Source organism: Antedon mediterranea, chromosome 7 (genome assembly GCF_964355755.1).
Source record: "Antedon mediterranea chromosome 7, ecAntMedi1.1, whole genome shotgun sequence".
Taxonomy (NCBI): domain Eukaryota; kingdom Metazoa; phylum Echinodermata; class Crinoidea; order Comatulida; family Antedonidae; genus Antedon; species Antedon mediterranea.
The window spans coordinates 20,275,191-20,298,933 of NC_092676.1; the positions used below are offsets into that span (position 1 = coordinate 20,275,191).

Genomic DNA, 23,743 nt, shown 5'->3' on the forward strand with positions numbered 1-23,743 from the left:
ACATGACTAATAGATACATAATGAAAGTGTTATGTATATACCATCATTACCTAATAGTGTAGCCACACGATTTAAAAAGTAGCGATAGTATTCGTCATCAGCGAAAATGTATATAGCTATTTGACAATATAAACAAACTGTGAGAGTGAGTGCCTGTGAAAGACTGTCATTCACCCCCTGACCCGAAGATCGTTATTTTACTGCTGTGGTCAGGTTTTCCTATTCAAATATTTATTTACGGTTATTCATGAACTTAAATGGATAAACGATTGAATGTTGTATTATACAAGTGATTGATCAATTATAACAGCAACATGATCAATGTATTACCCGGATAAATAACCAGGATGGAAGATTTAATTGGTCATTATGGAATATCACGTGATTTTTTTTTAATTATGCAGTAAACATCCACATCATTAAAGATATATTGTCCCCCTGAAAAAATACTTTTTACAAATGTTGTTGTTGAATATGCCATTTTAATTCCACATAATAGTTATTCACTTTGACCAAAAATTGAATCTAAATGAACTGAATATAAATATTGATTATAAGATGAACCCTACGGCACTCATAACAATATTGTATTTTTGTATTATATTAAGGTTAATCATGTATCAAGTGTACTATGCCACATTTGTGTTTCCTCGCATGAACTTTCATTATTTTAGAAGTACAATGTTTTGTATTTATTTTATCTCAGCATGACTCTTTATAATTCTGTGGTATCATCAGAAGAAATTCGTGATAAATGAACGACGGGGTTGGTTTCAAGTTAAATTAAAGATGGAAATGGAGGATGAAATAAATTCGTTACTTCTCCATTTCAAGCGGTTGAAAAGTAAATGTTTTCCGGTGGTATAGATCCAAATTGGACAGAGCTCACTGGTCGATAAGACCAATTATCGATGCGAATCCAACTGGTTGGGAGAGAAACAAGCCCCTCTCAACAACACAGTTAGACCTGTTCTAAGTATTGTATCTTAATTTGTTCTGTATCTAGCAAAGTGTGGTTATAAAGTTTCACATGTTCGTCACATATTACAAATGTATCAGGAACTATTTCTAAATGTTGGTTAAAGTTATGAGAAACAACGTCACCAGTTGCTCAATGAATGAGTGATAAAAATGTTATAAACCATTGTCAATCAGCAATTATACAACTTTGTGATAGGCGTTGTTGAGATATCATAATGTACATTATGTGTCGATCTTAATTGTTCTGTTTTAGAAGTTCAGTGAAATCAATTTAGAACCATTAGAATACAACATGTTAGTTTGGTTCGTATTGACGTTTCTTGACGTCTCTGACGGATGTTGTGATTTATAAAAGAATGTTAAGACATTCGCTGTCAGTCAAAATTATAGGAAGCAGTTTTTACTAATTATTTTCAAAAGAACGTGGTAATGTTTCGGAAGAAACCGGAGACAATTCCATGATCGATAATGATAAAAGAAGAACAGTTAATTGTTACGATATGGTGCTATTTTGGTACCTCTTTACAGTAGACTGTGTATAGGCCTACGAGTATAACTCATCTATCCATCTCACCTGTGTTTGAATTGAATCTCAATTTTTTTACTTGGCTGTATCTACTTATCGCTTCCAATTGACCCATAATGGCGATGAAAATTGTCAATAACAATTTAGTAATATTAGACTGTAATACTCATAAATTTGTACAAAATTAATGATAATTTCTTTGAATAATGGATAGCTACTATTACTAAGTATAATTTCATTTTTAAAATAGAGGAGATTAAACCGTCCGTTTTTCTTATCGTTCCTAGAATAAGATAAGCCGAATAATTGTCATAAATGACACATTATCGGTACCTTTACTATTAGTAATTTATCACATATTTTAACCAAATGGCATTGATGTAAACGTAAATATTAATGGGTTTCTTTTTAAATGTTTAAATGTTTTAATACCCATGTAAAATGATCGTTATATTAATGAGGAATAATCGTGTACACATACATATTAATTTCGCATTCATGTTACCGGAGCCTTCCATCATTCCTTCTTTTTTCACTTATTGTCTTCTTCAATTTATCTCACTATAAATAATCCTTGGAGTCAGCATGTTTGTTGTCATCATTGTCTTCTTCTCTGTTCTTCGCTGTCAATTGTAGTCGACATGTTTGTCATCATTTATTGTCCTCTCTGTTTCTCGCCTTCATCTCCATGCTTGTCAATATATTCTTCTACGTCTATATGTTGTCTGTTCATAACCGTTTTCAAAGTCTTATCGTCATTTTCGCCTTGATCTCCCGTTTACGAAATCGCCATCATCTCCACAACCGGTATATTTAGTCGCCGTATCTAGAATTCGACACATTAATTCACGTTAAACACAGATGAATATTATAGATGTGCCTTATTTTATTCACAACATCATACACGTTTCATAATCTATATTATATTACAATAGTGATATTCTGCGCCCCAGATTAACTTATCATGTCCAATACATTTACTATTTATTGCTGTCCTCATCATAACTTTACTTCGGTACTTAATACACGTTCATTTGTCATTTTGTTTTCTAAATTATCTCTCTTTTCCCACTCTATTTTTCAAACTTTGGTGAATCTATCTATCAATTTCTAACAATGTCTTTTGTTCACGTTTTATCAACTTTTTCATTTTTCTAATAAAAATTATTAGTCCATCAAGATATGCATTGACATAGTTCAGCAGATTTTGCAGACTAAAACTCTACTAATAAATTGAGCGATTATTATTTCTATTATTAATTACTTCATTGCTATTATACTGTATTATTCGAATATTATTACTGAATATTATCAATAGCCATATTATTAATGATAGTATTGTTGTTATAATAACATATAGTAATAATAATAAACAAAATTTCATATTAAAGTACGATGGATGTAGTAAATTTGTGATTTGGGAGTGTCCCTGAATATCGGTTGGCTGTTAGTGTTTATTTGGAAGTGTCCACTTGATAGAGGTGTCTAAAAGGGAGTGATTTTTAGTGTATTTTTCTTATTGACTCGATAAAACAAAACATTTTTGCGATACTATATTTATTTCGTCCGACTTACGTCATCGCTTTTATATTATCAGTGTTCGATTATTTTGGTTTTAATAGTTTTATCAGTAGGCATATACTATAATGATAATATTATGAATGTATTATTAATAATAAAAATAAAGACAAGTTCACTAGAAAAGTGCAGAGCGATATTGGTGTTGAAAATAAAGCAAAAGATATCATTAATATCGATATTTTTATTTTTAAAAAAAGTTTCCAATATTTTGTCCATTACCATTACAATCCGACATTCGATTTTTCTATGTTACCTAATCTTGTCATTATGTAATTTATTGTTTCTTAATAATTAAAAAAAAACATTAGCTTTAGTCATTCATGAAAAATCTATTTAGATTTTTTTTGATAATTAAAAATATATGGTCCACCCGCAAAATATGTTTAAATTTTGTTTGGTGAATATGCCATTGGCATAAAAATTTGAACAAAACAAATGTATTTACATGAAAAAACTGTAAAAAGCAAAAAGGATCAAATTGGCTGCCAGCCAATAGAATTTTTATTGAATTTAACCATTTATTATGTTATTTTATAAGTGAAAACATTTTTGTTTTGTTCTACAGCTCACTATGTTGGTCGGTCGGTCGGTAAACACTAACTCAAATTTGAAGCACGCCACTGCAGCTATGTATATGGCCTTGTTTTTCCTACGGAAGTGATGAACTTTATTAAAACTACAAAGTAACATATATTCAATGTCTGATTTAATTAATCTTTATATTTCATGTTTTAGGGGGACAATACATCTTTAACACAAGAGTATTTACATCATTATGTAGATAATTAAGTAATTGAATTAAAAAATTAAAATCATCCTAAGATGATGTAATCCCACGCGTGACATCATCTTAAAAAGCTTTGACGGTTTCAAAAGTCAAAGATGATTTTAAATTTATAAATAGAATAAATTAATTAGACCAGCTTGTTATTGCGCTTCTTCTCCAACAATATTAAATGCTGACATATATGACGAACATTTCGATTTAGATTTTTGTATCACAATCTTACATTCGCATTTTATTACCATCTTTTAAAGCTTTTTATCTAAACGTTATTTGTAGGCGTAGATTAATATCATGACAATAAGCTAATTTAGTACTTTGTCACGTTTCTACTGCACATTTAGCACTGATTTCTTACGACCTAACGGCCTTTTCGTGGACAGATCTGGATATTTTATTGTTGTTTGTGTAATGTTTACATTAAAAGTCATGGAAAGTTTATTATTCATTTCCATTTACAATCGTTCTTGGAATATTGCGTTGTTTTCAATTGTTGAAGAGTAAAATGAATTGTTTATTAATTGTGGTGTGTTTTTTTTTTCAACTACTGTATGTATATCAATGAGTAATCGTTATGTGTCTTTTATGGACTCTTCGAAGTTTTAGTTCATTTTGCTGTAGCCTACACATTTTTATAATATATATAGGCCTAAGTCTTCTATATTCTCTTGTAAAAGAACAAAATTTAGAAAAGGTATATTTTACACTCCATTTCGTTCTCCTCTTTCTTCACCATTTATTTAATTTTTAAATGTGATAATGTGTATATTATAAATGAATTGCAAGTTTCTCCACAATCAACGTTTCCTAATAATCTTAGTAATGACTATCGGCACGGTCAACATTGCGTGCAATTTACTATTTTCTATCGGTCGGACAACCGTGCGCAATTTACTATTTCCTATATGCACGGTCGACATTGTGTCTAATGTATTTTTTTCACATGGTTATTGTTTACAAAGTTTATTATTATTTTTCCTAGAGAAGTGTCCAAATGTCAATTGTGTTTTAGAACTGTTTCTATAAAGATTTCGTGTAGTTATAAATATGCAATATCCATTGAGTGCTTGACTGTGATCGGGTTTTTGTTGTTAATATAATTGATCGATCCTTTTAGTTTCTTCTCATCATTCATTACCTTGCCGCATTACGGTTTACTTGATGCATTTAGTTAAATAGTATTAAAGTAATGTGAATTATTTTTGTTTTTTAAATTATTACCGTCGTATAAATCTACATTTACAATTGTTTTGTTTAACAGATCAGAAGACGTTCTACAAATATGGATCGGTAATAATTAGGCCTTTCAATAAAACGTGTCAAAACTAACTCGAATTCATGTCGACAATGAGATGTATTTGCTGTTACAATTGATCATGAGGTTGGATATAATAAATGTACAAGCAAAATCATGATGTTTTAGGTGCGGCCTAAGGTATTGTGTGTGTGGGAAGCCCCGTATGTCTAATTTCGTGGAATTTACTTTTTTTTCTAGAATAACTCAAGGTTAAATGGTTTTACCTACTTTACAAGATCTTTTTATATAAATATATAAATAAAATGATAATAAATCTACTCGGTTAGCGGGAAATGGCTTTGGTCATGTTACAAAAGGAGCTAAGAAGTTGTCAAAACAATACATATATACCGGTACTATCTGATAACTTAACCACATAAACTCATAGAAAGTAGAAAGCCTGTTGCCATTTTCCCCTTACTGTACTGCTTTTGTCCGCCGTGGGAGATGACACACGTTTTTCAGCATCAAATTCAGGCATCACAAGCTGTACTATACTTTGAGTTAATATTTTCTTCCATAGCTTTATTTAATTACTAAGCCCGTGCTTAGGAAAGAAATATATATAATTAGTAAAAGCATCTGTTTAATAGATACATTTTATATAATATAAATTGACGTGCTTTGGTAGCAAAACAGGACACTCAAAAGTGTAATGCAACCGCGTACTTAGTCTCATAGACTAATCCATTAATTCCGAAACCGACTATTAAATTCGGAAACAAAATATAGATGAAATTTGGTAAATATTATTTATTTTATTCTAATTAATTTCACTATTACCACCGATGGTGTCTTATAGATACCGACATTTTTGTCAATTACTTCCGATGCCATTGACCTCTCAACTTATTGGCTTCATAAGTACCTCCGATGTGGAAATATAATATATCTTATTTTTAACATGCCATAACTTAGGATCCGGCAATGGCTCGAACAACCACCGCTTACAGGAGAGAAGTACCTGCGACATTTTTTTTCATAATACTCACGGACATGTTTGTCCTTTCTGCATATGCAGTATATCTTTCCTCGCGGGATAAAAGAATTCACACATTTATTTTTCATACATTTATTTGTTTGACAATCGGTGGTCCGGTCGTGTTTGCGTGAGCAAAGAAGCGCGAGAACATATCGTGTCAGCAGCCCCTATCATTAAAACTTAACTCGGTGCTTAAAGGGATAGGGATGGGGAGGAAGTTAGTTTCCCTCTCTGGGTAGAATTCCCTAGTATATGAGTATCCTAGTGTTTCAAAACTCCCTGAGGCATAAGCATCTTTATATGCAGACGATTTAGTAGGCCTACTGTAAAGCTCTGTCTACACTATCAAACTAGTTTGACAAAAAAGTGCCCAAATATGGTAGTGATATGCCCAAATATGGTAGTGATATGACATTAAGTCCATATAGGGGCACATCACATTTTTTTGTCACATAAAGTTTAATAGCATAACAGAGCTAAAGATGAGTTCCATGCGTTTCTGAAATCCGCCTTTGAAATATATAAATTTACAAATAATTAAGTAAATTTATATATACAGTAGATGTAATAATATTACATAATAATAGACAGATTTATATAGCGCAAATAAACGATGTCTCTATGCGCTCGACAATAACGAGAAAGAGTCGAAAACAAAAGGACGAGAACAAAAAGACAAAAACACCAAGCTAGCACACAAACCGGAGTATGGGGATACACCATCATCACCAGAATATGTTATGTAATATGTTATATTAACTTCGATTAGGTAGGTAAGTGCAGTCACAGAATAAGTTCTAATATAATAAATATAAATAATACTAAATATATATAGTAGTAAAGGGAAATGAACATTATTAAGAATCATTATACTATAATATCCCCTGTCATTGTTGTATAACTATTATACTATCGTCGATAGAATGAACGTGATGTGAATCTAAAGTCAAGTGGATACCATTATAGAGAAAACGGTGTCAAGGTGTATATATCGACGCACCTGTCGGTAAGTTCAAACGGAAATCGCGAGGGACTGCCCGTTTATAGAAAACGTACGGTAATTAATGGATGAAACCCCACCGTTTTGAGTAATACACAGTACTCCGGAACAATACCGTTTGGAATAATCCGGAAAATGCTTAAAGTGTATGCGTGATATATGAAGTAGGCTTTATTTATCGTATATAAGAGGTTTTTCATATTCACTGGCGGATCCGGCAGTTGATAATACATTTACAGGCACAGAATAAATTCTAAACCGCCCAGTGATATACTGAAAATTAATAAATTAATTTGAAACATTAAAAAAAAGGAAATCGGTGAGAATGAGAAAAAAACCCGAGATTCGAACCCGGAACGTTCTGTTTGATATGCAGATGCCCTAAACATTACACCACTAGACTGGTATCAATACGTTACGGACGCGCAGCAGTGATCCTACAATTATCAATTCATAACAACGTTTAACAATTTGAATTCATAAATTGTATGTAAAGTTGTTTGTAAAAATGCTTCCAGGTTAAGAGAAGGATTTTGTACTATTCGTCACTACTACTCTTTATTTAAGTTTTAATGGTTCGGTTTAACTATAATTTACACCACCACTAAACTGACCATTTGTCGAGTGTCACCACCGCTAAACTGACCATTTGTCGAGTGTCACCAACACTAAACTGACCATTTGTCGAGTGTCACCACCACTAAACTGACCATTTGTCGAGTGTCGCCATCAATAAACTGAACATTTGTCGAATGTCACCATCACTAAACTGATAATTTGTCGAGTGTCACCACCGCTAAACTGACCATTTTTCGAGTGTCACCAATAATAAACTGACAATTTGTTGAGTGTCACCATCACTAAACTGACAATTTGTCGAGTGTCACCACCACTAAACTGACCATTTGTTGAGTGTCACCAACAATAAACTGACCATTTGTCGAGTGTCACCATCACTAAACTGACAATTTGTCGAGTGTCACCACCACTAAACTGACAATTTTTCGAGTGTCACCATCACTAAACTGACAATTTGTCGAGTGTCACCAGCACTAAACTGACAATTTGTCGAGTGTCACCACCACTAAACTGACAATTTTTCGAGTGTCACCACCACTAAACTGACAATTTGTCGAGTGTCACCACCACTAAACTGACAATTTGTCGAGTGTCACCACCACTAAACTGACCATTTTTCCAGTGTCACCAGCACTAAACTGACAATTTGTCGAGTGTCACCACCACTAAACTTGACAATTTGTCGAGTGTCACCAGCACTAAACTTACCATTTTTCGAGTGTCACCAGCACTAAACTGACCATTTTTCGAGTGTCACCAGCACTAAACTGACCATTTTTCGAGTGTCACCAGCACTAAACTTACCATTTTTCGAGTGTCACCACTACTAAACTGACAATTTGTCGAGTGTCACCACCACTAAACTGACAATTTGTCGAGTGTCACCACCACTAAACTGACAATTTTTCGAGTGTCACCACCACTAAACTTGACAATTTGTCGAGTGTCACCAGCACTAAACTGACCATTTTTCGAGTGTCACCAGCACTAAACTGACCATTTTTCGAGTGTCACCGCCACTAAACTTGACAATTTATCGAGTGTCACCACTACTAAACTGACAATTTGTCGAGTGTCACCACCACTAAACTGACAATTTGTCGAGTGTCACCACCACTAAACTGACAATTTGTCGAGTGTCACCACCACTAAACTTGACAATTTTTCGAGTGTCACCAGCACTAAACTGACCATTTTTCGAGTGTCACCACTACTAAATTGACAATTTTTCGAGTGTCACCACCACTAAACTGACAATTTTTCCAGTGTCACCAGCACTAAACTGACAATTTGTCGAGTGTCACCACCACTAAACTTGACAATTTGTCGAGTGTCACCAGCACTAAACTTACCATTTTTCGAGTGTCACCAGCACTAAACTGACCATTTTTCGAGTGTCACCACCACTAAACTGACAATTTTTCGAGTTTCACCACCACTAAACTGATAATTTGTCGACCCCACCACTAAACTTGACAATTTGTCGAGTGTCACCAGCACTAAACTGACCATTTTTCGAGTGTCACCAGCACTAAACTGACCATTTTTCGAGTGTCACCACCACTAAACTTGACAATTTGCCGAGTGTCACCAGCATGCACTAAACTGACCATTTTTCGAGTGTCACCGCCAGTAAACAAACCATTTATCTTCCATGCATTCTGGGCTCCATATTTCTTTAGCCAATTGTAACAACTTTTACATCACATTTCTATTTTAATCTTTAGATTTCATCGCTATCATCTGTATGAAAAACCCTACAACTTTAGCATCCAATTCTACCATCCAACAATATACAGAGATGGGCCTCTTTGTGAAAACAAGCCCTTTTCGAGGTTTTATGGACCCTTCTTTTGTGTATGTCTAAATCATCTCTGTGCGTTAGTCACTCTCTACCAGTGATACACTTTCTCCCAGTGATATAATAATGTTATGCCGTCAGAAAGTGCGACGTTTACTTATTTATAAGGAGCACCTCTATCACCTCATCAGCAGGACCCAACAATGTGTCCCCTAATAGCGATATCCTCTGAATAAGGGTGGCTCTTATATTTCCCCTTTTAGTTCGTTTCACATGGCAGACCCCCCCCCCCCACCCCCCTTTCCCCAAGGACAGATTCTTTACTAATATTTATTAATAGATTATGACGATTCGATTTCGAAACGATTCGATTTCGTAATGATTCAGTATCTTTTCGCAGAAAGTAACGTGTTCAGTAAATGATAAGTCCTCCTCCTCCTGCGTTAAACATGTCATTTCTCATGACGCATTCAATAATAGCGACATTATCACATTAAAACTCATTAAGTAGGAGTAACCATTCCAACACAATGGCCGTAGTGTTAAACATTATCCTCCCTCCATCAGTGGCGTAATGGCTATGAGCGCTCACTGGCTAAACCCAGGGGCCCCGGAGCTTATGGGAGCCCCTGAGTAGGGCCGGCTCTGAGGAATAAAAAAGGCATTAAAATATGTCAACAAATTCTAAAAACGCTGTCTTCCAGCGGTGTAGGGCAACTTTTTAAAGTTCCTAAACCAGGGGCCTCTGCGTTACGCCAATGCCCTCCATCCACCCTCCCCTCCTGGTTTGTTTCACTGGAAAGTGTCCCTAGTGGGGTATCCTAAGAGAATAACGTCTTCACCAAGGGTCATTCAGCCGGCAATTATTAAAGTCCTTCCCATTCAATTAACTAAATTAAAGTAATAAATATATGCGCGTAAGTATAAAACAATTACCATGCACAATCGCAGAATTTAATATTTTTCTCTAGGCCTATTTCAAAATAATAATAAAGCCATTTTCTGTCCATGTCACGATACATAATTTGTAGTCGTATTACTATATGGTTATATTAATATGCAAAATGATTCTGTGACGGCTACTTTCGTTTGAACTTCCACAAATATAGTATATTAATTAAAATGAGTAATTTATTAAAATGATCTTAATTTGTGCGATATTATAAAACGTATTAATCTTTTGCAGAATTATGAGTCAGTGATAGTGATATATTTGTGCGCTTTGTATCTTTATATGGTCAAGCGCATGGTTCACCGCAATTAATTTCTGAGATTATTAACTAATCACGATGCATCAATCATCATAAATGAGGTACAGATCAAAAATAATAATATTTCATCACTATGTGATATAAAGTACTCTATCAAATCACAGAGGAATTACTTTAGAGCAAATTATGTTTAGATCGTACCCGCAGTCATGTGTAATATGGTTCAAGGCCATGTGTGTTAATTAACCCGTAACAATCAACTTCACCACACCTTCATTGTATCTAGGATACATTAAAATCACATAATTGTTAGAATGGGGAAAATTATACGCGTAAAATAATCGTACATGACGTAAGCATTGTCGTGTTTACCGCGTTGTTGTTGTTTCAGTTAAAACAACATGATTGCTTTCATATATAAATAAATAATTGTATGTATTAAGTGATATAAAATAGCATGTTTGTCAATGCAAATGTTCTAGTATAATATCGTTTATGCATTACCAATTCTTCCGTTATCAATATATCATGATTCTTTATAAATTGTTATCGTTATTATCATCTTATATTGTGATATTATTATTATTGTTATTTTAGTAGTATATTGATATTAATAATAAAAAATATTATTAATATCGCTGGTGTTACAATGTACGATAATCATTAAATGGCGGTGATATCTTTAGCGTGGTTTCCACTAGGACGTACACGTGTTGACCAATGACAAGCGACGGTTCGAATAATCCATCGCTTGTGATTGGTCATCACGCTCGCGTTGCGATGTTGCGAACCAACCAGACATTAAACGCAGCGCAAGTGAGTTGATCAGTAAAATGCGATAGAATATGATAATTCGAACTGCCGCTTGTCATTGGTCAACTGGCTTGCGTTGCGCTTACGTAGTGGAAACCAAGCTTTAGTAGTAACGTGAAAAAGGAATTTCAACAAAATGGAAAAGCCTATTATCAAGCCTGGTGACAGTCGTACATTACACATTTCCATTTGAGTCAATGCGCAGTCCCTGTTATATTTTGTATGTGTTTTTATTGTATAATTAGTGGAGATCTTGACTGCGTTTTTTTTAGTAAAATATTTGAATGAGAAAAATGCTCGAAGGTTTATGTCGATCAGAAACTGCTAATAGTTTTAATACGGGTTGAACTTATGTATAATTAGTAATAATTCGTAATGAGTGGGAGTCAGAGAGCGAGTTGGTGTTATATTGAATGTGATATTTTAGAACTCTGTAAACAAGTTATCGATTTAAATTAAATTACGCCAACTGTAGATTGAATAAAAAAAAATGAATAATCAATTATTGATGCCAACTATACATTAATAGAGAACCATGTGATGATGGTGTGTGACGTGAACGTCAAACGTTAACAAACATAATTTGTTTCACTCGGAAGTTATCTATCAATGTATCATGAGAATAAAGATCAGTAGGTTACGAGACTCGAGGCAACATTGATTCTACTATCGTCTGCGCATGTCCACCAATCGGCTTGTGAAGGTCATTTTGCTGGCGTTTGTATACTTACAGGCCCGTAGCTGGGGGGGGGGGTGGTGTTTACCGCAAACACCCCTTAACCGACTGCGAACCCTCATCCCTGACATGTCCAATACCCTCACCTCACCTCTGAAAATCCTTCAAATACGTGCCCAACAATACAAAAGGTTAATCATAAATTGAAAGATTCGTAAACTCGTTCGTGAATAACTCTAACTTCTTCCCTGTATTATCATATGTCGTGCGATACGTGTCTGTATGAATTATGTGTGAGATTACCATTTCCGGCCATCTAGGTGTATCATTTAACAAAATTGGCTTCGGCTCAGGCCCAACCATGGAGGGGGCGGGGGGGGGGGGGCGGGAGGGGCGGGGCGGGAGGGGACAGTGACCCATCCCCCCCCCCCCTTGACAGATCCTGTCCTATTTAAAAAAAATGTATTTATTCAATTTCCAGGTATACAGACAACAACATTACCAAACGAAGTGTGGATGGAGTACCCTGTGGATTGCCAACAGTGCAAGCACTATCAAAGTGGCTCTCCAATACTCCAAACCACATACATAAATCACATAAAAATTGAAGACACACAAGATACAGATCAAAAGATCATAAATATGAAAACTACAATATGACATAAATAGGACACCTATAGGACACACCCTCCTCCACTCGCCTTCGCCAAATATGAGAACAACACAACGAGTAGGCCTATGATGAGTCTATATATTTGCGAAGACACCGCCACTTAAGTTTGCAGCTATATAAGTCTTATGATTATGCTCATTACGTTTTGATACGCTACTATAGTTGCGTAATTATTAGGGCTGCGTAATTAGAGCTGCGTCGTAAACTCAGAAGGTTCGAAATGAAATTTTAAACTTGTACAGATAATTATGGGGAATCGTTTTGAAAACAATTATAAATTTTGGGTTTTGGTTAAATATTAACGACGTTTCGTGTTCACGAAAATCGAGTCATTTTGCGCACTCGTAGAAGCATTTTTCCCATGCGCAAAATAAGTATTGGCTAATATTTTGTGCACGTCGCGTAAAAACGACTCTGTTACCTCAACCATCTATGCAATTGGTAATACCATGTCTCATTAAAAGAAAATCATTTCTGAATTCATTTCGCATTTACATGTTATTATCTTCAACGAATTTTGGTTAATTCATATATAAAAACACCAGTATGCCTCAAGGCGTCACTAGTTTATCCTACTTTTAATTTGAGTAATTAATTTAATATATAGATGTGCGAAATGTGTACCCCGCTGGGGAGCTTAACTTGATTATTGCCCAAAGTGATTAATGGGTACCTATTTAAACGATTTGTTACAATTGGGGAAAAAAGAAAATACACTTTGTACAATGTTGGAAATAAATCCTTTGTCATTTACGAAACACAAAATGCTGTCGCCTAATGGATTGGTAGGGAAATGATTCATTTATCCATCGGTAGAAACATCATCATCATTTCCATTTATTATTATCTGTATGAATAATACATTGAAAATGGTGTTGCTCTAAAACATTTTTACACAACACAATGCAAACAAAAAAACAACTAAAAAACAGTACAAAACCTCAAACATTCTGTGTTCTTTTGCATTGAAACTGTTGCGGAATCTATTTGTATGAGAGACGATGTACAGGTAGCTTCTACCGCGCTTTAAAAGAAAAGGATCACCATGCGTTATATGAATTCTCAGCGTGTTTTGACCTAATATTAGTAAAAATGCACATATGGCGTTCCATACGTATAATACTCCAGAAAAAAAAAATGAAAAGCCGACTGGTGAACTAACATAAAAAATACAAATTAAATACAGACTTGGGGCAAGTCTTATTTGTAAACACAAGATGACAAATATTTTAACTGCAGTTATTGAACTACAGTTACGAAATAACCTAAACTCAGTTAAGAAATAACCTAAACTCAGTTAAGAAATAACCTAAACTCAGTTAAGAAATAACCTAAACTCAGTTATGAAATAACCTAAACTGCAGTTATGAAATAACCTAAACTCAGTTAAGAAATAACCTAAACGCAGTTAAGAAATAACCTAAACTCAGTTAAGAAATAGCCTAAACTCAGTTAAGAAATAACCTAAACTCAGTTAAGAAATAACCCAAACTGCAGTTAAGAATAACCTAACTGCTTCATAACCGAATACTGACCAATTCCGCCAGCATAGACGTATACTTTTAACATTCGGATTAAGGATATGGCCTGGACATATATGATAAATGATACGATATATTATACGATAATATATACGACATTCATTAACACTTTAAATGGCTTTTAATTCCGTTTTTCTAAGTTTGATGAGAAATATAAACGATTTTGTAACTTTCCACTTCTATGCGTAATCCATTGTTAATAAGGAATTCTCATATTACAATAATGGGAATTCGATATCATCAGTAATTTACTATTAATAATAATATTCATAATTTTGTATATATGATTTAAACACAGCGAAATGATTTCATTGGTTTCTTTAACTTCAATGATTAGATAATCAAATTATTGATAGATATTCACTTATTATGTGTATTGATTAGCAAAACGTATTCGTAAATCGATTAATTTATTGATTTCATTGGTTTGCTTCGATTATTCTGAGAACAAGCTTCAATAATGGAAAATCGATTAACTATTGATAATACAGAACTTTTTTATTATGAAATATCGACTATCGAAAATCATTTTGCTTACTGTGTGAATCGATTATTTTATTGATTTCATTGGTTTGCTTCGATTATCCTGAATACCAGCTTTAATAATGGAAAATCGATTTACTATTGATAATACAAAACTTTTTATTTAAAATATTGACTATCGAAAATAATTTTGCTTACTGTGTGAATCGACTGATTTAATTGGTTTACGATGGAAAATCGATTTACTATTGATTATAATAGAAAATATTATGAAATATTGATTATCGAAAATGACGAAATGTGAATCGATTGCTTTTATTGATTGTATTGCTTCACAACGATTATCCTGAGAACCAGCTGTATTTTCAATTACATGTCAAAGTTCAATGATATCAAAAGATAAACGCTTTCAATAAGTTAATACAAAAATCATCTAAAGCTCTGTCTACACTATCAAACTAGTTGACAAAAACGTGTGATGTGCACATAATGGTAGTGATGTGCCAAAATATGGTAGTAATATGCCAAAATATGGTAGTAATATGACATCACCATTACCATATATGGGAACATTTTTGTCACATAAGGACTGTGAAACTTTATCTAATTATCCTTAGTTCATTTTGTTCTGTTTCCCTTGCTTGACGTTTTCTGTTTTGTGATATATTTCTGGTGAAAATGATGTATTTGTATGTTTTGAACCATTTTGAAATGTATTTTATGTATGAATTGAATAAATTCAATCAATACAGTTTTATAGTGTAGACAGAGCTTTAATAAATCAAATTTAAACCAAAGAAGTGAAGATAATATTAATACTTATTTCCTCTATTTGTATTTATAAATAATACTCTATTTTTACTTTTATTTACTAAAAGTATAATATTGTGAAAAATATGAATGTATATCATAACGTCAATCTTCCCTGTTATTATGCTGCGTGTCACACCACCGGAAATATTTTTAATTTAGTGCTTAAAATAGCACACATCAAAATCATTGTTTTAATTGGCTAATTCCTTTAAAAAAAATCATATATACTAAATATAAATATACTATAAATGCATGGATTGGTATAAAATTTGTGCTCAAAATACGCAATGACGTAAGTGTGCCACAATATAGACGGCCAATCAGGACGCGATGGATCATTTGAACTGTCTCTTGTGATTGGCCGACTAAATTGCGTTGCACCTGTTATGTGTATACGTCGTTGCGTCCAAATAAGAACTTATTCCATGAATGCACTGTCTTTAATTCATTCATTAAAATCATCATTATTTATTAACAGGCATTTATTTATATGGAAATGTGTTTTGTCTAATGTAATCTTTAGCATAGTACATTGTACCTATAATTTGACACAATTAGAATAATATATTGCATTGTTCTAGGCATATGATGATTTGCATTATACCTTCCATCGTAATATATTCTTACTTCCCAACTTTACACAATGCAATTGTTTTAATCTATTTAAAACGCTTAATCCAAATAATTTGTTGTAAACATTATCAAATGCGGATGCAAAAAAAAATGAGAGTTTTAATGGCAAGAAAGAACAATGGCCTCAAACGAACTATAGCGGCATACATTGAGATGGACATTTTTTCCTTGCAAGGTAGTAAAACAACCCTGCATATTCGAAAAGTTAAAGATATATTGTCCCCCAAAAACATGAAAAAAATTTGATTATTTTGTAGTTTTAATCAAGTTAATCACTTCCGTAAATATTTTCACTTATAAAATGACAAAATAAATGGTTATATTCAACCAAAAACTCATTGGTAAATGAAATTTGACTATTTTTTTCTATACAGTTTTTTAGGTAAATACATTTTTTTTTCGACTAAATTAAAATGACGTATTAACAAAAATGGTGGACAATACATCTTCAAGGAGATTTGTCATAGTCGCTTTTAAAAATGTGACAATTGTGCTTTTGAAATATAAAGGATAGGGCGGAGACTCGACGTGACAAGATGCGCCATTTAGAAATTACACTTTGCCGGAAAAGTTTGGTTTAGGTTTCACTTCATAACACTGTTTTACTTTATTTTGCATACATTTAAAAACTTCCGGAATTGTCCCCAACCCCAAGATAGTACATAACGCAACATGTATGTCATAATGTTTCGCAATCCGCAGCGAATCAAATCCCTATTTAGCCATCAGTGCAAGCTCGGTGGTCTAAAGATGTGAACGCAAGGCTAGTGATCCGGATCCGAGGTCGTGGGTTCGAATCCCCTTGCGAGTTTTCTCAATGTATAAAATACAAAATGACGTCAGAGTAGGGGAAACCTCTGACCTGATCCGAGCTTAGGGATGTTATTTTGTATTTCCCTTTTTTTATGAGTTGTATATTATATAATGACTTCAAACGGTGCCGGTACCAAGGAAGAGTTTATACATTCACTTTTCGCTAAGGAGTACTTATTTGTCCCTATACAAAAAAGATGTTCGAGTTCGGGCCGAATCAACTCTAACCTATAACGCTAAATGTATTACACACGGGACATTCCAACCCTTTAAAAGAAAAAGAAGCATTTTGCGGGCCTACTCATGTATAATGATAATGCCTGTATAATGGAAGGCTTATGTAAAGCCTTGTCTACACTATCAAACTAGTTTGACAAAAAAAAGTATGATGTGCCCAAATATGGTAGTGATATGACATCATATCATCATGTCCATATATGGGCATATCACATTTGTTGTCACATAATATGTAGACGTTACAAGTGAAACACATAAGAATATGTGTCATTATCCCTCTGCATATTAAGTCGCATTCAAGTATGAGACTTTAAAAGTAGCCAATGAAAACGGCCCTCGCTAATTACAAATAAAGAAGTAACTATGTAGAAGGGAAAAATGTAAAATTTAGTACTATATTTTAAATAGACTGATGACGTAATCTTGACCAGGATTTATACCTAGACCTTTATACATGATGGTCGTCACAACACCCTGATTGATCCGGATCTATATTGACTGTTTATACTTCCTATGTTTGGACACAAGGATATATTTCATTTTAGCTGTCAAATTTCTAACGAACTATTCCGTTATATCAATTACTATTAAACGGATGTGTTATCTATTTGATGATGACATGCTTTCAGTGGATTTACTGCATGCTAGTTCGATTGACCAGACGAGTTACGCAATAACCTCACACTTCCTAATTTTGTCAGACAACTACTATACGTGCGATAAAAATGGTACGGTTTGACGCATGCGCGCATCTCTTCTTTTTCCTATTAACTGTTTAGATTTGAAGATAGTCCTAATAATGTATTAACCATTTTATAACGAACTGTAATCAATCAAGTTTCTTTTTTTCAATGATAAGACAAAATAGTAAAAAGCATAAAAATATCAAAATTACAGAGTGAAATATTGGACAGCAAGGACGGAAAGAAAAGGCAATTACCTGCCTTTGAGCTCAACTTCCATTTGGTTTAGAAGATATCAAGCAAATAATGTAATAAATGAATTAATATCAAAATACATAATTATAATAAATATAATACAAAGTGAAATCATTATTAAAGATGATATAATAATTAAAAGTTGATCACATACCTAATACAAATTCTGTGACTTTAGTTTTAAAAGATTTCCTATAATTATTATACCTTATATAATTACTTTTCGCTTAATTTCTGGTATTTTTTCTATGTCCACTTATACCGTTATATCGAATTGAAATAATTATTATTCTAGGAATACCGGTATGTATTATTAATCTATTTTAAAGTGAAGTGCTTTCAATGACTTTAGTGATTCGGTGATTTATTTCGATTTGGAGCATCACGTTTTGTTACCAATTAAATAATTTGTCGTTGTGTTCCGGTCAAAACTTTTAAAAGGAATGTTGGCAAACAGATATTTTAGAATGATGTGCAAATATTTATGTTGGTATTTCTACCTGTTTATCCCTTTTATTGGGTATTTCTGTTATTTGCAATATTATCTGGTCAGGGTAATATTAAAGAACCCAGCGCAGGCCATGGTCATGTTCGAACATCTTCATCGAGGGGGTAAAATACAAACATTTTTCAAAGATTCCATAATAAAGTTATTCTATTTCAGTATTTAGTATATTATGTGAATAAGATTTAGCATATGACAATCAACAGACCTTTAAGCCAACAGGTGTACGGACACCTTACTACATTCCATCGCATCAGTTCATCTATTTCTTCCTTATTCATTGTTTTTATTGAAAGATATAAACATGTTATGTAGCGGTTTCGAATACTTGGAACCCCGTTACGTTACGGGGACCTACGACGAGCGAGTGACCAAGCGGTTAAAGATTGGTTCCGATTTGGACGCAACGCAGCGACGTATTGATGCAAAGTGCTGTATTTCTTAAAAATCACAAGTGAGAACCGACGACGCAAGAAGCGGGGGAAAACATATAACACAATTATTAGAAGGGCATTTTCTTACGTTGCGTAGATTGCGTTACCTTTCGTCGCTAGTGGGGACCAAGCTTAAGACAGTGAAAACCCCATACCTTGCCATATTAACATCAAGGGTTTGAGCCTCACTCGCTCCATGTCACTGCCTCTATGGTTCTGGTTGTAGAACAAGACTTCTCAGATAAGGACTATAACCCGTATGTTCAGTGTACACATATGGCTAATGTGCAACCTTAAAGAACCCATGCGGTAGTACATCTTTCGAGACGAGTAGTCGTTACTCCGATGTAGTAGTGTACACACAACCACTGTCACACACAGACTCATCATAACTCATCAAGGGGGGGGGGGGCCCTAGATTGTCAGCATATGCTGTTTAGAGTCACCCTCTATAAATAAGGTGAAATTTTAAAAAAAGCATATCATGGGCAAATTATGTAATCAGTGTTATGGTTTGGTTAGACTTAGTTTATGGCCTAATGTAAAATCATATTGTGTGTACTAAAATTGAACAATACATCAAATGTTTAAAAAACATCATAAAAGTCCAAGCCAAAAATAGTTGCCACAGAATAAATACGTACATTTCCCACAAAAATGTTTACAATTGAAAGGTTAATTTATAGCTTTATAGTATACCAAATATATTAATGTATCTGTTTAACTTCAGTTATGTTTTCCCACAGATTTTGTAATTTTAACGCAAGGCATGCACTTCTAAAAGCAGTATAAACGGACACCATGATTCTAATTTAGGATTTGAACCAACGACTTTATAATGATGTGAACTGTATTCGCTTGTTGGTAAGTCAGAGCTATCTTTTCATTTTACGAAATGATTTTACTCTATATTTGCTAATCGTTCAGATGAGACATTATTCCCGTGTATATACGTTAAGGATATGTTTGTGTGTGTCGAAACGAGTAGGGGATCGTCTCCCCACTCTTGCACCGATCATACCCGGCAGCGCTCTTTATGAATGTCGACGGGACGAGTTACCGAGGGACCTGTGTCTCCCCTTGTACTGATCAAGCTAGGCAGCGCTTTCTTTGTGGCTGCCGTCCAAATGAGTAGGGGATCGTCTCCCCGCCCTTACCATGGTAGAGAGCGATGTGACCGTCCATGTGTCTAAACGAGTAGAGGATTGCCTTCATACATTTTGTAGAATATTGATCATTGTATAGACAGCGCTCTTTCACGTCTGCCGTGACTTTGCTGATGAATACTGGAACATAAAACAATAATGTATGTAGCTGTCTGTTATGTTTAATGCAATATCCTTTTGATGATACGAATTTCTTTTGTTTTTTCTCAAAGGAATTATCATTTATATTAAAATTATCTATTCTAGCTTTAATTCTGACCTAAAACCATATAGCAGGCCAAAGTGTCTTCACTGTGTGCAATTTACAATTTATTACGTCTAGACGATTATGGTGAACAATACTGATATTATGGAATGCATTTACACTCATTGAGATAGAAATAACATCAAGTATAGTTTCTTCTCTTTCAACAAACCGCATCATAAATGATGTGTAGTGACGTGTTTAGGACGTCGCGTTTTAAATAATCAGGTACCGTATATACGTACCTGTAAGGTAACGTGTTGAGAGCGTTGTGTTTTATATAATGACAGATATAGATTGTACTAGTTACTAGTTTTTTTATGTGCTATTTGTTTGTATTAGAGCCTATTAGTTCATTGACCTCTAGTACACGCTCACCTTTTCCAAAAACATTTGTTTTTGTGTACGATAGATGTCGCCACATCAATATTATTACCGTACGTAGTTAACGTTTTTTATATAGGCCTAGACTGAGCACTAAATGCATGTTTGTGTTAAGTTGTGAGCATGGCATGTTCAATCATGTCATCGTTGTCTTCACCATCACATAGGGCCTACATTAACAACATGCCGCAAATGTACGGTGTAATTAGCTAATAGATACGTCACATTAGGACATCAAGTAAATATCTAGATCTTACGGTGATGAACGAGAACTCAAATAAGCTTATGAAAACTGGTCAATGAATTTGGATTTCTCAGTGGGAGATAAATTTGTCCTTCTGATAGTCCAGTAAAATATTTTGGTATGTAAAATGATTGCAGTGGTCAAAATAAAGTATAAATACCCATGGGCTAATATAAGGAAAACAACGTAAACAAAATAGGATTTTTTTGTTGTTCAAGTCCAAACCAAAATCCGGTTTTTTTTAACCCTATGATGGTGTTGTATAATGTTTGAAATAATTGGGAATACCAGGGAAGAGATATAATATTCTACACCCTAATTTAATCATGGTTTTATCAAGAATTTAAGGCATTTAAGACGATTTTAGTTTGATAAATCCGGCCCATGGATACTAAACAGGCCTAGATACGTTTTTTTTTTATTATTTAGGCTAAAATGATTTAAAACCTAAATTGTTCGATTTTGTCTTGTATTTTTAGAATTTATTTCTAAAAAAAACTTATAGGCCGGCTACTTTTGAATTCATAGTATAATCTAACCGATGTTTGTTTATATCAGTCTTATTATAAAGTTCAGATATTAATGTTGATATCTATCAAATATATACAGATGATGATTGAGATAGGCCACACTCTATTCAAGATTTAAGATAAAGAATTTGTCAACAGAAGTATTTTTATTATTAATAAATAAAACTTATATTCTCATAAAACCGATGAAGCGTGCGTCGCTTACCGTAATAAAATAGGTGCTGCTACCCCCCAGATCTGCCACAAATAAAATAGGTGCTGTTACCCCCAGATCTGCTACCACAAATAAAATAGGTTCTGCTCCCCCCAGATCTGCCACCACAAATAAAATAGGTGCTTCTACCCCCCAGATCTGCCACCACAAATAAAATAGGTGCTGCTACCCCCCAGATCTGCCACCACAAATAAAATAGGTTCTGCTACCCCCCAGATCTGCCACCACAAATAAAATAGGTGCTGCTACCCCCCGAGATCTGCCACCACAAATACAATAGGTGCTGCTACCCCCCAGATCTGCCACCACAAATAAAATAGGTTCTGCTACCCCCCAGATCTGCCACCACAAATAAAATAGGTGCTGCTACCCCCCAGATCTGCCACCACAAATAAAATTGGTGCTCCTAACCCCCAGATCTGCCACAAATAAAATAGATGCTACTACCCTCCAGATCTGCTACCACAAATAAAATAGGTGCTCCTACCCCCAGATCTGCCACAAAAAAATAGATGCTACTACCGCCCCTCCCCCACCCCCAGATCTGCCACAAATAAAATAGATGCTGCTACCCCCAGATCTGCCACAAATAAAATAGATGCTACTACCCCCCCCCCCCACCCAGATCTGCCACAAATAAAATAGATGCTGCTACCCCCAGATCTGCCACAAATAAAATAGGTGCTGCTACCCCCCAGATCTGCCACCACAAATAAAATAGGTTCTGATACCCCCCCTCCCCCCAGATCTGCCACCACAAATAAAATAGGTGCTGCTACCCCCCAGATCTGCCACCACAAATAAAATAGGTTCTGATACCCCCCTCCCCCCCCCCCCCAGATCTGCCACCACAAATAAAAGAGGTGCTGCTACCCCCCAGATCTGCCACCACAAATAAAATTGGTGCTCCTAACCCCCAGATCTGCCACAAATAAAATAGATGCTGCTACCCCCCCAGATCTGCCACCACAAATAAAATAGGTTCTGATACCCCCTCCCCCCCCCCCCAGATATGCCACCACGAATAAAATAGGTGCTCCTACCCCCAGATCTGCCACAAAAAAATAGATGCTACTACCGCCCCTCCCCCCACCCCCAGATCTGCCACAAATAAAATAGATGCTGCTACCCCCAGATCTGCCACAAATAAAATAGATGCTACTACCCCCCCCCCCCCCCCACCCAGATCTGCCACAAATAAAATAGATGCTGCTACCCCCAGATCTGCCACAAATAAAATAGGTGCTGCTACCCCCCAGATCTGCCACCACAAATAAAATAGGTTCTGATACCCCCCTCCCCCCCCCCCTCCCCAGATCTGCCACCACAAATAAAATAGGTGCTGCTACCCCCAGATCTGCCACCACAAATAAAATAGGTTCTGATACCCCCTCTTCCCCCCCCCCCAGATCTGGCACCACAAATAAAAGAGGTGCTGCTACCCCCCAGATCTGCCACCACAAATAAAATTGGTGCTCCTAACCCCCAGATCTGCCACAAATAAAATAGGTGCTGCCACGAATATTGTCACTAGCAAGCGTACAGTATTTTGATTGACATAATCTGTTGTTATTTGTCTCTTTTTTTTCCTCAATTTATACTTTCATGGAATGTGACATTTACAAAACCATAATACGTGAACATTTCAACCTGTGCTGTG

General features: G+C 34.8%; 1 long non-coding RNA gene across 1 annotated transcript in view; it reads left to right on the forward strand.

Moving 5' to 3' along the window:
• Positions 1–23,743, forward strand: part of LOC140055088 (uncharacterized) — a 59,328-nt gene that overhangs the window by 16,505 nt on the left and 19,080 nt on the right. The window contains exon 2 of the long non-coding RNA XR_011846619.1: positions 20,048–20,165. This is a non-coding gene — a long non-coding RNA (uncharacterized lncRNA). The remainder of the gene's footprint in view (positions 1–20,047; positions 20,166–23,743) is intronic.